This window comes from Podarcis muralis, chromosome 7 (genome assembly GCF_964188315.1).
Source record: "Podarcis muralis chromosome 7, rPodMur119.hap1.1, whole genome shotgun sequence".
NCBI lineage: Eukaryota > Metazoa > Chordata > Lepidosauria > Squamata > Lacertidae > Podarcis > Podarcis muralis.
In genome coordinates, this window is record NC_135661.1 from 3,868,261 (window position 1) to 3,880,646 (window position 12,386).

The following is a 12,386-nucleotide window of genomic DNA, read 5'->3' on the forward strand; positions in this document are numbered from 1 at the left end:
ACAATGTCCTTTTTGAAGTGAGGTGACCAGAACCCTTCACAGAATTCCAAGGGTGGTTGCACCATAGATTTGAATAAAGAAAGATGAGTGAGTGGAATGTCCTTTGTCAACCTTGGGCACAACACCAAATGACCAATATCACTGCCGTCTAGAGATGGTCCTAAATTATCACCATGCCAAAGAATGGAAAGCAGTTCCATAAATTATGTTACCGGCCACCTGAATCCCTGCCGAGCCATTCACAGGATTCCAGGGGTTCTGGCCTTCGGTCAGTGTCTGTGCTCCTTTGCAGAAATGAAGACATGGCTGAGGCTGCAGTAGCTTTAAGAAATATGATGTATTAACGTATTTACTCCTGAATTTAGATGGAGGGACTCTAGATCTTACAGCATGGTCATCTCAAGAGGGGCCTGTTCCCCACAGCAGTGCAGCGCTGGAGTCCAAGGCATCTCTCCCAGCCAGTCTTCAGCCAGCCTGCCCAAGATGGATCTCTGTCTTTGTTCACCCCTCTTCTTACCAGTACACCTTGCTAAAGACTCTCTTTTCCTGTCACCACACACCCAGTTATACTGGCAACCTTCCAAATCTGCTGTCTCTGTTCATACTGTGGCATCTGAATATAGACTGCATTTTTAATCAAGGCATATATTGGCTTATATTTGATCAGGTTCCTAAATTAAATGGGCTTAGATTTTCAAATGTTTCATGCCAGGCAAGAAGGCCAGCTGTTTATAGAGAAAACCTTGGCCATTCTCCTAAGACAAGGGGCCCCCCTTTGATTTATAGCAGAAAACAATTCTCAAAGTCATAAAAGCTGGAATTACAGGTTAAAGAGCAAGGTTACGGAAAATAAAACCATGTGCCTTAAACTTGAGCCAGATCTTCTTTCTAAGGTTAAAAGGCCAAGACCAAATGGAGAAGCATCTAGCTGGCAGAAAGAGAGGCTTTTTGGGAAGTCTTTTTAAAGCATTTTTGGGAAGTCTTTTAAAACTGTTTCTTTCTTAAACTGAGAGAGTTAAAAAGAGCAATAAATGTTGGGAAAGGCAACTGGCTTGGCTGGGGAAGAAGAAGCTTCTTCCTATTTTATTTTGAGGCTGGAAAGGAGGGTGAAAGGGGGGGGTGAACTGAAGAGGTTCCTTTTAAAAGCTGTTTTTTACTGAGTTCCTTCCTTTTTACTTTGAGAAGCTTTATTCTTTTAAAAGGTTACCTATGATAATGTATGAAATATATTGGTTTAAATGTAATTATGCAAAGGATCTAGAAAGAAAGAAATGTTAAATTCTTATTTCATAGAGTCATATTGCTGTAGGAGACCAGGGGGGCAGATGAGCCTAGCTCCCTGCCAGAAATGAGACGCCATCCGAGCAGTTCTGATATATATGGTTGTCAGACATTTGTTTAAAGACCTCCAAAAGGAGATATTTCATTGATGATGCATGAGAATATGAACCCAAGGTCTCTGACATCTGTTCAAGATAAAAATTTAAGATTAACCATTTGTTTTAGAAGGCAACAGGGCAAGGAGGGCAAAGAGGTGAGCTGGTAATTAAGATTCCTTGTTGAGACACATGTAAAGATATATTAATACTTGTTTGTCAATTATAAATGGAAGGAAATATAGCTCTTTGTCTCCCATAAAAGGCAATAGGAAATGAGTGTATTTTTGTGATTGGTCATACCAATCAGCCAATAGGAATTCCAACCAGGCTGGTTGGACAGATGCAGCCAGAGGAGAAGCAAAGGGGGCTGGATTAAGGAAATATAAGTGCTGGCCATAATGGCAGGAGGCCAGGCCAGAGCTTGGTAATCATATACCACTGTGCCTCACATTTATTTGTCTGACAAATAAATTATTATTTTAATTTCTCTGTTGCTGCGTTGAATATTTCATTCCAGCTAAGCGTTAACCACAAGCAGGGTGCTACATTTTATGGTGCCTGCGACTCGGATAAGTGGTCTGCTGGAACGCAGCCCCTTCGCCTACTGAGCAGGGTACAAGACAGAGGATCACTCACTGCCTACTCAGCGCGCAATGGAAAATTTTTTTCCAGGGGAACGCAGCAGTCTCGTCTGTCTGATACCCTGCCCACCGACGGCGACGGACCGGGGGGAAACGGAACCAGCTAAGGGTAAGTGCACTAAAGGGTTTTGGCCCTCCAATTAATTGGGAGGAAGAGAAGTCCTGATCAAACTTCTGCGTCTCAGTAAAGGGGAACTGAGTACGCTAGGTGGCTGGGTACATCAGATGGTGATCTGGTGTAGGGAAAAGGGAAGATTGGGAGGTAGAGTGTGGGTGAAGTATCTTGCGCATTGCATGTGTGAGAAAGTACAATGTGTAACTGACCTAAGTGTGGAGTGAGTACTACTTCGTTTCCCAGTAAGGTGTGTGTGTGAGTGACTGAGTGGATACTTCACAGGGCCATACAATGGGAGTTGGGGGTTCAAAGGGGGGAAATACACCTCTTGAATGTATGTGAAATAATTTTAAGAAAGCCTTCTCAGGGGCATATGGAGTCAAAAGGACGCCAGAGCGCTTGAGAACGTTATGTGAACTAGAATGGCCAAAACAAAATACTGAATGGCCATTTCAAGGAACCTTTGATATAAATTTAGTAAGCAAACTTTGGTCTAACATCACCAAGGAAACTGGAGGGTGCCCAGAACAATTTTCATATATAGATTCCTGGCTGAGCACATTAAATAAAAATCCTCCATGGATAAGGGAATGCAAAGTCCAACGATGCAAATTATTGGCTGTAAAAGCCAAAGCTAGGAAAGGAATCTTGCCAAACAAATTCAAACCCTCCACCAGTTGTAACCCCAAGGCAAGAAAGTGGAATGAATAATGGGGGTGGAGTCATAGAACTTGATTCCTTGATAGATTATGATAAATATCTTCAGGAGGCATTGGAGTCCTATAATGAAGCCCAAGCAGAAGTGGTTATTCCACCTGTGAGTCCCAGTAGAACTCCATCTACAGTCTCCTTTAGTGGAACAACTGATTGCCTACCCTAAACCCCTGTACATCTATTATTACAGAAGTTACAGGGAGACCTTAATCGGTCAGCAAGCAATACAGCTAGGCGTATAGAGCTGCCAAAAGAACGCCTTGGGACAGATACCATCCCCTATGATTTGAGGCCCCTAGAGCAAAGCGAAGAGAAAGGTCACGTAGTAGCCCCTCTTAGAAGAGTATTTGATGCACTTGAGGAGCCTGTGCTGGTTAATGGGCAACCTGGACCACGGCCACCTCGAACTTCGACCCTGCAATGTATTCCATTCACAACTACAGTCTGATGAATTGGAAAACGCCCCATCTTTCGCAGAAAAACCTCAGGCTATGATGGACTTGGTGACTTCAATAGTAATACTCTCTTCACCACTGAGGAAAGGAGAGACATAATTGAAAAGGCACAGATATATTTGCGTGAGCAGGCCAGAGTGGGAAATATTTATAATATTGACCGTCATCTCCAGGACAACTATCCCTTGGAAGATCCTAATTGGGATCCAAACAATGCGATTTACCTGGCCAGACTTACCACCTACCGCCAGACGCTTGTGCAAGGTATTTGCAGGGCATGCCAGAAGCCCACTAATATGTCTAAAGTCTCAGGAGGGTAGATGTGTTACCCATAACACTGTTTCGTGTTCGGTGCGCACCCACAAAAAGACTTAAGTTGTCACCTTTTGAGCTCCTGTATGGGAGGCCGCCCTCCTTTGTTCAGGATATTCCAACTGACCTCAAACAAATAGGAGACCATGTGACACAGGGATAAGTGCAATCTCTCCCCCGTGTTTTTGTCTCTCTCCCGTGTTTGTTTGTTTGTTGTTGTTTTTTTCTTAACAGGTGGGCCCTCAAGCACACGCCGTGCAGCATTGCCAAGCCGATTCATCAGCTCCAGGCTGGCATAGCATATGGGTGAAAGAGTGGAAAACGTGATCCACTTGCACCTAAGTGGCGTAGACCTTACACCGTCTTGCTTTCTACTCCAACAGCGGTGAAGGTAGCTGAGGTGACCCCCTGGATTCATCACTCTCGTTTGAAGAAGTCTGAAGGCAGTTGGACGTGCAAAGGTGACCCCTCTAATCCTTTAAAATTGACTCTTTCTAAAAACCCCTGTATCTAGCCCTACCGGTAACGGGTTAGGTCACGGGCAACATTAGACGACCGGCCTGCTGCAGCCACAACTTGGAAGCTGGCTGACCTGCGCACGCCTGAAGCTTGAGGAGCGTCTGAACCAGCGACTGTGAGCGGGAAGATTCTCTTATACAATTGATTGACTGCCCCCTTGTGGAACAATTATCAGAGATATTACACATTGGGGATCCTTGGGATATATGTTTTGGTCTTGGTGGTTCCCCATTTCTGTCACTGGGGGAATTATATTGGGACTAATAGTTTTATGCTATCACAATAAGGTAATCTTTTGTGGAAGGAATGCATATGCTAGACATCAACATGATTTTATTATTAATCCTGATCCCTTGGTAAGGGGAAGGGTCCTTGAATCTGACCAAATTTGTTAAATATGGATTCAGCCATGACCACAATATGTGGGTAGGCTTAGCTGAAATGGTAGCCAATGTTGCAAATAGGACCAATTGCCTTGTTTGCTCTCTTGGGCCAGATGATTCAGAGGGAGGTATGCCCTTATTACTGATACCATTAAATGCCATTGGTATGGTAAGCGAAATGCCACACCAAACAGAAATACAGAATTTCCCCGGATGGAACTCAACTAAACCATTACAGTTACACCTGTACAAGGGGAATTCTGTGTACATAAATCATCAGATGCAGCTGATTCTACCATGATAGGCTCTTCTCATTGTCACTATACTTGGGATTATATTAAGAATAGTCATACCTGGGCACACGGTACTACCTATCGAACTCGGAATACCTTGCCCTGTGCACCTCCTTTTATTCATGCATGGAAAGTGGTATGGAACATAACTGTGACAGAGAAAGGCAATCTAACATACTGCACTGTGAACTCTCTGCCTCTTTTGATATTTCGCCTTCTGTACTCCACGTACCAAAAACCTCAGACCCGATGGTTGTGGTGGATATGTGGAGAATGGGCATACAAGAAACTCCCTTCCAAATGGAGTGGGACTTGTTTCCTGGGACGGGTATTACCACTAATGTGGATTTTGCCCACTAGTTCAGCTAAGCGAACACAAAGAAACGCTGATATTTCTCGTATAGCAGGAGGAAGTACCCAAAGTTGGAGCGGTACTAATGATTGGCCACCAGAGCGCATTATAGCCTATTATGATCCTGCCTCCTGGAATCCTGGTGAGCTCATACAAGGGGCACGGGATCCTATTTATAATCTAAACAGAATAATTCGATTACAAGCAGTAGTGGAACTTGTAACCAATGCAACGGCCCAGAGTTTGAGACTTATTGCATAACAGCTGGATGAAAGTAGAGCCGCTATTTTGCAGCTGAAAATGGGAATGGATTATGTACTTGCCAGGCAGGGAGGCCTATGTGGAGTCTTGAACTTGACAGGGAATGCCTGTTGCTTTAACATTTCAGATAATGGTTTTATGTATGGTGCCATGTATCATCTCATGTTTTAGGAGTACAATTAGCAAGATGATTTCAAATGAAACTTTACCTCATATCATGGCACTATATAGAGCCTTACCTCAGGAATATGATGTAGATCAAGCTATCAAGGACGCTTTGTAGCCAGGTCCTTGAGCTTGAAAGGGGGGAATGTGGCATCTGAATATAGACTGCATTTTTAATCAAGGCATATATTGGCTTATATTTGATCAGGTTCCTAAATTAAATGGGCTTAGATTTTCAAATGTTTCATGCCAGGCAAGAAGGCCAGCTGTTTATAGAGAAAACCTTGGCCATTCTCCTAAGACAAGGGGCCCCCCTTTGATTTATAGCAGAAAACAATTCTCAAAGTCATAAAAGCTGGAATTACAGGTTAAAGAGCAAGGTTACGGAAAATAAAACCATGTGCCTTAAACTTGAGCCAGATCTTCTTTCTAAGGTTAAAAGGCCAAGACCAAATGGAGAAGCATCTAGCTGGCAGAAAGAGAGGCTTTTTGGGAAGTCTTTTTAAAGCATTTTTGGGAAGTCTTTTAAAACTGTTTCTTTCTTAAACTGAGAGAGTTAAAAAGAGCAATAAATGTTGGGAAAGGCAACTGGCTTGGCTGGGGAAGAAGAAGCTTCTTCCTATTTTATTTTGAGGCTGGAAAGGAGGGTGAAAGGGGGGGGTGAACTGAAGAGGTTCCTTTTAAAAGCTGTTTTTTACTGAGTTCCTTCCTTTTTACTTTGAGAAGCTTTATTCTTTTAAAAGGTTACCTATGATAATGTATGAAATATATTGGTTTAAATGTAATTATGCAAAGGATCTAGAAAGAAAGAAATGTTAAATTCTTATTTCATAGAGTCATATTGCTGTAGGAGACCAGGGGGGCAGATGAGCCTAGCTCCCTGCCAGAAATGAGACGCCATCCGAGCAGTTCTGATATATATGGTTGTCAGACATTTGTTTAAAGACCTCCAAAAGGAGATATTTCATTGATGATGCATGAGAATATGAACCCAAGGTCTCTGACATCTGTTCAAGATAAAAATTTAAGATTAACCATTTGTTTTAGAAGGCAACAGGGCAAGGAGGGCAAAGAGGTGAGCTGGTAATTAAGATTCCTTGTTGAGACACATGTAAAGATATATTAATACTTGTTTGTCAATTATAAATGGAAGGAAATATAGCTCTTTGTCTCCCATAAAAGGCAATAGGAAATGAGTGTATTTTTGTGATTGGTCATACCAATCAGCCAATAGGAATTCCAACCAGGCTGGTTGGACAGATGCAGCCAGAGGAGAAGCAAAGGGGGCTGGATTAAGGAAATATAAGTGCTGGCCATAATGGCAGGAGGCCAGGCCAGAGCTTGGTAATCATATACCACTGTGCCTCACATTTATTTGTCTGACAAATAAATTATTATTTTAATTTCTCTGTTGCTGCGTTGAATATTTCATTCCAGCTAAGCGTTAACCACAAGCAGGGTGCTACAATACCTCAGAGCAAGTGAGAAGGATGGTTCTCTTGCCTTGCCAATGGCCCTCAATGCTTTCTTAATGGTCCTAAGCTTGGCCAGGTCATCCTGCATAGGCTAGCTCAGGAATTCCTCTGCAGCTGGTATTTTCCCCTTTTGATCCCAAATAATCAGAATCCTACCATTTATTAATTTCTAGGGTTTAGTGGTGCCCCTTCTAAGCCTATAACATCAGTCTAAGAGAATGCCTTCTCCCATGGCATTGAGGTCAGAGAAGGAGACCTGGCTGACAGTCGTTACACAGAATGACTCATGCAGTGCCTGGTTCCATAGAAGGGCCTTTTCAGTGGTGGCTTCACATCTGCGGAGCACTCTCCCTACTTCAGGTGCATCGAGCTACACCATGGTTTTCTTTTAGGAAACTGCTGAAGGCGTCACCTTCTAGCCAGCTTTTGGGTGAGATCATCAGTGACTGAACAATTCATGAATAATTTGGCACTGCTGATTATTATGAATTGTAGTGTTTCAACTATCATCATCATTATTATTATCATCATCATCACTTCATGGGAACTGTGTTACATATCCACGCTATGTTGCTTTTTGTGTTACTCTGTTGTAAACTACCCTGCACAGAGACCCTTGCACCGTGAAAGCCAGCAGATGTCCCTTGCTACTTGACTAGAGACAGATCTGGCCAGGCCAAATCCCTCCATTGCCCATTCATTCTATTTGAGGAGCTCACAGAGTCCCAGGCTGTGGGGCTCCTGGACCCACATTTGGGGAGGGGTGCATGTTGGGGGCAGGTCTGCCAAGGAACAAGCAGATTTCTTACCATTCCTTAAAGAACCCAAGGCTTGGACTGTCTCCCCACAGCCCGGGTCGTCTCAAGCGAAGTCGAGCTGACAGGGTGTTTAGCAAACATTTAAAGCCAGGAAGCTTAATAGCTCTTTCAGGATTATTAAATAAACATTGAGAATGAGTGAGGAGGCAGGCAAAGGAAATGGTGGTGGGATTGGGGGTGGGTGGGGGCTAACATAAACTTTCCAAGGCTTGAGGCCAGGGGAGGTGGAGCAAGGCAGAATCCTGCCAAGTCACGACGGCCCTCTCATAATTTGAGAAATGCCACAAATTCGTGAAACTTTGCACTGCTGTGTCGTGTTAATTTTGGGAGGGAGAGCCATGCAAATGTTTAGTCTGGCATTAATATTTCATTCCAGTCAAGGCCACCTTCAGGTGGGAGGCCAAGGCATCTGTTCCCAGTCCTGCGTTGAATTCAGTGACACAGCATTTTACACACAGGTGTCACGAGATCTGTGATGGCGGATGGTGACCTGTTCATATCAGGATATAATGAACCTTTCAATCAGCAGCTGGGTGGGTGTGCTAGAAGAGATTTGGGGGGCAGCACACACACACCCATGTTCAAAGGCAGCCAAGGAGGCTGAGCGCAGAGCCAAGCGCAGTGTGGCTTCAGTGGCTGGCTCCTTCTGCTCTTCCTGCCATGGAAGGGAAAGAGCGGGGAAGCAGCCCCCGATCAGTGGTGTTGGCAAGAGCAGCAGCAGGAGGAGCCACGGCCACTGAAATTCCATGGCCACCACATCCAGCTCCACCTACAGCTCTTTCCGCGTCGTGATATTGCACACGCAACACCCCCACAATTCTCTTTCGGAAGCTGGCGCCTCTGGACCAGAGAGAGATGGGACACTTTCCTCCAAAGGCGTTCATTCTCCTTTCCATGGTGACCCACAGAGGCATAAATAAGATAATGCAGCATTTTTAACAGTCAGAAGTATGGACACATACAATTTTTTTTTGTTTTGTCCTGCTGTCACTCCTGATCAAACAGGTTTTGCACCATTATCAAAGCATGCAAAGAAACCCCGTACAAAAACTTTTAACCAGAGATAGAAATGTGCTAAGAGCAGTCATCCCTCTTGAAAACTGTTTTCCGATTGGGGCGGGAGGGGGGAACTATTATCTATCTCAAGCCCCAGAAAAGGCCCTTAAGTTAAAGGAAGGGCGAAAACTTAGATACAGATAAAAACCTAAATATGGATTTATTTACAGGTGATCACTCAGGTCGCTTGAAACACAACAAACTAGGGTTAGAAAACAACATTTCTTCATAAAAACACTCATAAAAACTTTAGTTAAATGAACGTGAATAGACACAGGGAAAGCACTTGAGAGGGAAACAGAAGAAGTATGAGCCTGCACATAGAAGTGAAGTGGTTCCATCAAACAGTGTGTCCAATTCTGGGCACCAGCTCCGGCCACTGATGTGCTGGAGTCTCTTCTTCCTTGAAAGCCAGATCCTCGGAAATTGGCCTGGGCCCTAAAGTTGCAAGCCTGTGCCGGCTTCCTTGGCAGTGAGACCCAATCAACTCTCTTCTGCGCAGGGTCAGGCTGCATGTTTTGCAAACACCCGAGGTGGCCTCACCCTCTCTCGACTCCATTGGTTCCACTCAACAGCAGACCTCCAAGGAAGCAGGCAAGGGGCATTCCTAGTCCTGCTAGATGATATCCTCTTAGCTGGAGATGCTGGGGATTAGACTTAGGACCTTCTGCCACTGACCTAGGAAAAGGGGGAGCTGCCATCTGCCTTGCCAGATCATGGGCCCATCTTTCTCCATATCATCAACACTGACTGACAGTGGCAGACCAGGATTTCAGGGAGAAGTCCTTCCCTTGTGCAATGACCTGCACACAGATAATCACTGGCCCCAATGTGTAGCTGATAGTGCTGATATGGGCGGCGGGGGGGGGGAGGCCTAGTGATGGCTCCCAAGAGAATGTGCTGGAGCTTCCAGAACATCCCTGCACATTTATTGATTACTTTGCTGATCCAATGACCTCTACTGACACTCCTTAAGAGACCCAGAGCCACTACATCGCAGGACTGAGGGAGGCAGCGTGTTAACCAAATGCAGGTTTGTTTTCCCCACTCAAACAGGTGCTTCCCTTCAGAGCCAAAGCTAGCTCATTGCCACATACATTGCTCTGCACTTCTGCCTTGGACAAGATCCATCATTCCCCTTCACTGGGGAGGTGGGGCAGAAAATGAAACTTGCCACTTGAAAAGATAGCACAGAAAAATGTTGTGTGTGCGGAAACCAATAGGTTGCCTTCAGTATTCCGACAAACGAAGGTCACCCCAAGAACTCAGTGCAGGACAGCCTGATCCCATGCATGCTTACTCCAAAGTAAGTCCCACTGAGTTCAGCAGGGCTTACACCCAAAAGGGGCGCATAGGACTGCAGCCATTGGCAGAAAATCCAAACGTTTTATTCAACACCCTTATCAGTATTGAGCACAATATCTATGTGAACAATTCTCCTGCTCAAGCCCCATTGGGAATGGGCAAGATCACAGCAAAAATAAGCATCTGAGTTGGGCCTGACTACATGGAACAAATCCGATTCTTCTGCCCAGTAGTCCCACAAAATGGAACTGGAAAAGCTTGATTCTGTGATTGGGAGGGAAATAGGAAGAGACCAGGCAAATTTGCCTTGAGCATGTCTTACCTCTCTACTCCCCGAGAGGAAATGCATTTATAGTATCCCTGCTCTTCATATTCTTGCTCTCTCCACCCCACCCCACCCCGCATTTCCCAGAATTGCCACTGGCAAAAAGCTCCCCTCATTTTTGGCTTGCCAGTTTTATGTTGGGGGGATCTTATACACAATTTCCGTTTTTCTTTATAAAGCCACAATAAAAATGCATAACTTTTAGAAGTGAATCCAATATGCAAACTGGAAATATTTGCATATATTTAGCCAATTTGTAAATGTCTCATATTGCCTCATATAACAATGAAGAAGAAGAAGAGTTTGGATTTGAGTTTGGATCCCGCTTTATCACTACCCGAAGGAGTCTCAAAGCGGCTCACATTCTCCTTTCCCTTCCTCCCCCACAACAAACACTCTGTGAGGTGTGTGAGGCTGAGAGGCTTCAGAGAAGTGTGAACAGCCCAAGGTCACCCAGCAGCTGCATGTGGAGGAGCGGGGAATCGAACCCGGTTCCCCAGATTACGAGTCCACTGCTCTTAACCACTACACCACACTGGCTCTCACAATGGATATTATGCCTGTTTCCAACCTGGTGTCCCGTCCCCCCACATGCTGTTTGACTACAACTCCTATCATCCCTGACTACTGGCCATGCTAGCTGGGGCTGATGGGAGTTAGAGTTCAAGAACACCTGGAGGGCACCAGGTTGGGGAAGTCTGGGATATTGTGGCAGCTCTGGTTTGGGGCGGGTGGTGAGTCAAGGTACCATGGAGCCATGGTTGGGCAGAATTTGGCTGTGCTGAGTGCAGAGGCCCCAACCAGGCCACCTGCTTTCTCAGCTTTGAACAATGGATGTGTCTTCTGTCCCTTCCCAGCATCCATGAGGAACTGATACCTGATCCCATTTTAAATGGTATTGGAAAGAGAAGTCTGTGTTTTGTGTCAGAGACCTTGCACAGAGAATCATGGGGCTGCTGGGGTTGGGCAAATGTTGAGACTGCTTCTCTCCATAGAGCCTTTGCTGGAGTGGGGGACCTGCAGCTCCCCCAATGTTACTGGACTCCAACTCCCACCAGCTCCAGCCAGCCTGACTAATGGCCAGGGATGCCCCACATCTCTGTTTTTCAGAGTAATACAAAGATTTACAAGTAGCCTAAAAAGATTGCCATATGGCATTGGATGTATTTTTCTGCTCCTTGGGTTCTGTTATTCTTATGAAAATCAATATTAATAGAATAATGAAGAAAAAAGCACAAACTCCATTCTTAAACCTCAACATATCTCACATTTAACAACAAAATAACTGAATTTAAGAGGGGGTGGGGTTCAGGAAACAAGAAAATAGCATACTTTAAAACTAGAAAAAGCTACCAAAAACAAAATCCAAGGAAGGGGGTTATAAACAATCATGTAACTTCTCCCTCCTGGGAAATAAAAAGGAACCCAGCAAGGTCCAAGCACAGTTAAAATAACTTGACACATTAATTAGCAACAGTTCATTAGATTACACTTTTCAGTAAATAACTAGAACAAGAATGGGCCGCTGTCAGCCCCCAGAGCAATGTTCATCTAGCCTCTGGTGATGCTGTCAAAAGTGAAGTCAGTATGCAGTAAAAAGCTTCATTCATAAGGACGATAAAAATGTTTTCAAGTTGCAATACATATTCCATACTTTAATGCTACACATCTCTTTTGCTTTCCCTAAGCAATTTGTAAATGTAAAAATTATATTGGTATGTAATATGCTGTTCCTGAGTGCATGGTGTGCTCCATAATTGTGAGGCTGTTAATGCTGGATGGCACCTGGGACAGCTCAGTGGATAGCGCCAGTGGCGG

At 44.5% G+C, this 12,386-nt stretch overlaps 1 long non-coding RNA gene across 1 annotated transcript; it reads left to right on the forward strand.

The window, feature by feature from the left end:
* The first annotated feature begins 606 nt into the window (after positions 1-606).
* LOC144328349 (uncharacterized) lies at positions 607-5,395 on the forward strand. The gene is made up of 2 exons (XR_013393529.1): positions 607-2,129; positions 4,000-5,395. It is a non-coding gene; the product is annotated as an uncharacterized LOC144328349 (long non-coding RNA).
* Positions 5,396-12,386: the final 6,991 nt, after the last annotated feature.